Source organism: Oncorhynchus mykiss, chromosome 2 (genome assembly GCF_057628025.1).
Source record: "Oncorhynchus mykiss isolate SJ-2025 chromosome 2, ASM5762802v1, whole genome shotgun sequence".
In the NCBI taxonomy this organism is placed as follows: Eukaryota; Metazoa; Chordata; class Actinopteri; order Salmoniformes; family Salmonidae; genus Oncorhynchus; species Oncorhynchus mykiss.
The window spans coordinates 15,669,152-15,674,484 of record NC_143023.1 but is presented as its reverse complement, the minus strand read 5'-3'; the positions used below and the strand labels follow the sequence as shown (position 1 = coordinate 15,674,484).

At 44.2% G+C, this 5,333-nt stretch overlaps 1 pseudogene; it reads right to left on the bottom strand.

The window, feature by feature from the left end:
* Positions 1-2,660: 2,660 nt before the first annotated feature.
* Positions 2,661-4,018, bottom strand: LOC149984879 (uncharacterized; annotated as a pseudogene).
* Positions 4,019-5,333: the final 1,315 nt, after the last annotated feature.

The following is a 5,333-nucleotide window of genomic DNA, read 5'->3' as shown; positions in this document are numbered from 1 at the left end:
ATTGAATTAATAACATCATATCTTTTCCCTCCAATACCACTTTCTATTAGTTTATAAAAAAATACCTTTGTGCCAAATTGAATCAAATGCTTTCTTGAAATCTACAAAAAACACAAGATTTTGCCTTTGTTTCGGTTTACTTGTTTGTCAATTAGAGTGTGGAGGGTGTAAATGTGTCTGTTGTACGATAATTTAAAACAAATCCAATCTGGCTTCTGCTCAGGACGTTGTGTTCGTCAAGGAATTGGTGTAGTCTGCTATTTATAGTACTGCAGAGAATTTTCCCCAAGTTGCTGATAACGCAAACTCCTCTGTAATTATTTGGGTCAAATTTGTCTCCATTTTTATAGATTGGTGTGATTAATCCCTGGTTCCAAATCTCAGGGAAAATACCTGCAGTGAGAATAATGTTGAAGAGTTTGAGTATAGCCAATTTGAATTTGTGGTCTGTATATTTGATCATTTATTTTAAAATACAATCAGCACCACAGGCCTTTTTGGGTTGGAGAGTGCGTAGTTTTACCAATAATTATTCTTCTGTAATTGTGGTATCCACTGGATTCTGATAGTCTTTTACTGCTGATTCAAGGATTTGTCATTTTTCTTGTATCTTTTTTTGTTCTGTTCTCTTAGTTATATTGCTGTAGAGGTTTGCAAAGTGATTTCTCCACATATCCCTATTTTGGATAGCCAATTCCTCATGATGAGGTTTGTTTAATTTATTCCAATTCTCCCAGAAGTGGTTTGATTCTACGGATTCCTCAATTCCATCCAGCTGATTTCTAATGTGCTGTTCCTTTTTTGTTCTTAGGGTGTGTTTGTATTGCTTCAGTGTTTCCCCATATTGAAGGTGTATATTTTTGTTGTCTGGTTCTCTGTGTTTTGATTAGACATATTTCTCAATGACTTTCTTAGATTTTTGCAATCAGTATCAAACCATTTTTCATTTTCTGTTATTTCTGGTTTGCTCTTATGTTTCTTTAGAATAGCTAAGGATGCTAATTTGTCAAATTTAAAGTTTATGTTCCAAACGGCCAAATTCGTCATAACGAGGAGACCAAGGTGCAGCGTGATTGGAATACATTCTTCTTTTATTTAACGAAGAACACTTAAACAAACTAACAAAAATAACCACATAAACACAAGTGCTGACATGCAACTACACATAGACAATAACCCACAAAACCAAAATGGAAAATGGCAACCTAAATAGGATCCCCAATCAGAGACAACGATAAACAGCTGTCTCTGATTGGGAACCAATTCAGGCCACTAGAGACCTCCATATACCTAGATATACTAAAACCCCCATAGAATTACAAAAACCCTAGACAGGACAAAAACACCTAGACATTACAAAAACTAAACCAACCACCCGTGTCACACCCTGACCTAACCAAAATACTAAAGAAAACAAAGATAACTAAGGTCAGGGCGTGACACAAATTTACACCTGTGTTGCTGTAGGAGAATGCTAAGGCTAAAAAGTTGTCCAGGAGAGATTGTATTTTTTGGCTGCTAATTGCTTTTTGGTAGATGTCTGTACTGTTTGCACTCCTTCTGTAGGTGTACCTACCAAAAGAGTCCCCTCTCAGCCTACCGTTGACTATGTACAGACCCAGTGTTCGACAGAGCTTCACGATCTGTACTCCATTTTTGTTTTTCACTTTGTCATAGTTGTTTCTGTGGGGGTATATGGGGAGGGAAAGGTTGTTGCTTCCTGGTAGGTGTTTATCTCCATTACTGTTAATAGTGTTTAGTTCTTCTGCTGTTCTAGCATTCAGGTCTCCACAGACCAGTACGTTGCCTTGAGCCTGAAAGTGACTCATTTCCCCCTCTAGAATGGAGAAACTCTCTTCATTGAAGTAGGGTGACTCTGAGGGGGGAATGTATGTGGCACAGAGGAAGACGTTTTTATCTGTCAAGATAGCCTCCTTTTAACCAGATAAAGAATTCTCCTGTTTTGATCAATTCGATTGAATTAATTCGTTCAGATTTATACCATATTAGCATTCCCCCTGAGTCTCTGCCCTGTCTGATTCATTTTAATTTAGTGGATGGTAGGATTATCTCCCTATAACCTAGTGGACAGCCAGTGGAAACATCACCTCTGCACCATGTTTCCTGTACTACTACAATATCAACATCATCAATTTCTTTCAGGAAGTCTGGGTTTCTGCTCTTTAGCCCAAAAGCAGAGGCCTTCAATCCTTGTAAATTCCAAAAGTAAAAAGATTTCATAACTTTTTTTTCCTTTACCATTAAAATGAGACAAACACTCACAAGCCAACAAAACTATTAAAATAGTTAAATAAAATAATTAAAGTAAACTCTTATTATGCAAATGTGATTTGTTTATCATTTAAGATAGCATTTGTGACATGCCACCTGGGTGGGTGTAGTGTGAAGATGGTGGAGTTCTTGTGCTCATCTTACCATGACCCTCGGCCTATCACATGTGAGCATCCATGACCCTCGGCCTATCACATGTGAGCATAGTAGACTCAGCATTTGTTTAATGTCACTCATTTGGTTGGTGGGGGCTGGTCCAGTTGCTCCTCTCACAGCCTGTGTGTAGCTCTGCCTGCTGGGCTGTGGCTCCTCCAAGTGTGGCTGCGGTGGGGGGCAGGGGGGTGGGAAGCCTTGTCTCTGAAGCTGGGCTAGGGTGGTCTGTGCTGCACTGGCTGTGGTGGGCATTGAGGTTGGTGGTGCTGTGGTCGTGGCTGGGGGTTCCAGGGTGCTGGTCCGGGGTGTTGTCTCGGTGATCTCAGCGGGGTGGAGATTTCTCCGCTGTTCCTGGGTTGAGAGGTCGGGCTGCGGTTTAAAGAGACGTCCTTGAGAGTCTTGGCAAGGATGGGGACTCTCTCCCTGTACAAGTGAACATGGTCATAGAGCCAGTCCAGATCGAGGGTGGGATGGTGGGCCAGGTGTACATTGGGTCGCAGGGCACAGTCCCGGGATAGGCTGGTGTTTATTCTTTGGATTGTGGCAGGGTGGAAGTCCTTCCTCTGTAGAAGGGTTGACACCACAATTCTTGAGTTGGGGAAGATTGCGGAGGCCTTCTCAATCACTCCCCGTAGTGAAGTCACCACCCTCTCCTGCTGAGCACGCAGGTCGTTCCGGTAAGTATGATTATGTGGCTTGGCGACCCGAGATGGGCCTTATCAAGCAGCTCCATGGCACTCTGCGTTGTTGGGCACCACACCTTTCCCGTTTTGTGTCTAGGGAAAAGTTTCTTCGCCTGAACAAACTTCCCATTTGAGTCCATCAACAGGACTATGTCAGCCAGTGTTTCTTCTGGACTGGATAGGGCAGAGGGGGGGCTGGTGGGTGTTGGAGCTAGGGTGTGGGTGGTCTGTGCCGGTGCCACTGTCAGTGGGAGGCTGTTCTGTGGGTTGGGGAGGAGGGGTGCAGCAGGCAGGGCTGGGGAAGCCTGGCTGGTTGATCTGGGCTCCTCTGCTGTGTGAGAGCAGGGCTGGGGAAGCCTGGCTGGTTGATCTGGGCTCCTCTGCGGTGTGAGGGCAGGTCATAGAGTGGTGTTCTAGCTGCTCCTGCAGCCTGTCCTCTGTTCTCTTTCTCTCCTGTAGCTCCTCTCTTAGTGTGGTCAGATCGTTATTACTGTTCTGCCTGTCTTTTTGGAGCTCTCTCACCTCCTTTGTTAGATCAGCCAGCTCTCTCTTGAGTTTGTCTCTCTCTTAATGAACATATTTCAGCTGTGTTGCAAGGCTGCTGTCCTGCTCTGTCTGCACCTTGGTTAGGAGCTCCTCTAAGGTGTGGTTGTCTGGTTGCTGTTTGCTCACGCTCTCCCTGAGCAAGACCACCTCCCCCTCCAGTTTGGTGAACTCATGGCAGCCATGGTGGTGAGGAAGGCCTGAGCCTGCTCTGCACTGAAGGGGTCACTTTCCTCCTGGGGCGTGTCCTCCACTATGGTGGGAAGAGAGGTGCTGGATGTGCCTTTTTGGGTGGGGATAGTAGGGGTGAGGGTGGTGCTGGTGGAGTTTGTCTGGTGGGAGGGCATGTCACTGGTGGTGTCCTTCTCTCTCTCCATTCTCTCCTTAATGGTCTGAAAGTCTAATGTTACCTTGCACCATGACAGTCCCAGTCTTGTGTTGATTTTTGATTTTCAGCTTCCACCCATTACAGATTCCCTCTTTCTTTATGGATGGGTAGTGAGAGCAGATTGCTGAGCGCCATGCATTTGGCTGGTCAGTGAGGAAGATGAGATTACTCACATCACCGTTTTTGTAGAGATCTGCAAAAAGGGTTTCTGGCCTCCCCTTTAGTAGTGTCTGTTTAAAAGCTTTCCTCGTTGTGTCATTTTTGGCCTCTGGACAGTAGAGAATGGATTCAGCGCTGAGGGTGAGTGGGGACATGGTGCCTGTGGGCTCTGCTCCTACTGCTGCTAATGCTCTGTTCCGCTACCCCGTTGCCATAGCAACCAAGTTGTTTGTCTGCTGCTGTTGCTAGCTAGCTCTAATTGATCTAATCAAAGTTGATTTGTCACGTGCGCCGAATACAACAGACTTTACAGTGAAATGCTTACTTACAGGCTCTAACCAATAGTGAGGAGGAAAAAAAGTATGTGTTAGTGTGTGTAGGTAAGTAGAGAAATAAATCAACAGTAAAAAGACATTTGAAAATAAGAGTAGCAAGGCTATATACAGACACCTGTTAGGCAGGCTGATTGAGGTAGTATGTACTAGAGGTCGACCGATTAATCGGAATGGCCGATTAATTAGGGCCGATTTCAAGTTTTCATAACAATGGGAAATCGTATATTTGGACACCGATTTTGCCGTTTTTACACCTTTCTTTAATCTTTATTTAACTAGGAAAGTCAGTAAAGAACACGGTGGGTTAACTGCCTCTTTCATGGGCAGAATGACAGATTTTCACCTTGTCAGCTCGGGGGACGCAATCTTACAGTTAACTAGACCAACGCAATAACGACCTGCCTCTTGTTGCACTCCACAGGAGACTATGTTAAAAGAGAATGCAGCATGCCAAGGTAAGTTGCTAGCTAGCATTAAATGTATCTCATAAAAAACAATCATAATCACTAGTTAACTACACATGGTTGATGATATTACTAGATATTATCTAGCGTGTCATGCGTTGCGTATAATCTGACTGAGCATACAAGCATAGAAGTATCTAGCTGAGCGGTGGTAGGCAGAAGCAGGCGTATAAACATTCATTCAAACAGCACTTTCGTAAGTTTTGCCAGCAGCTCTTCGTTGTGCGTCAAGCAATTGGCTGTTTATGACTTCAAGCATATCAACTCAGGAGATGAGGCTGGTGTAACCGAAGTGAAATGGCTGGCTAGTTAGCGC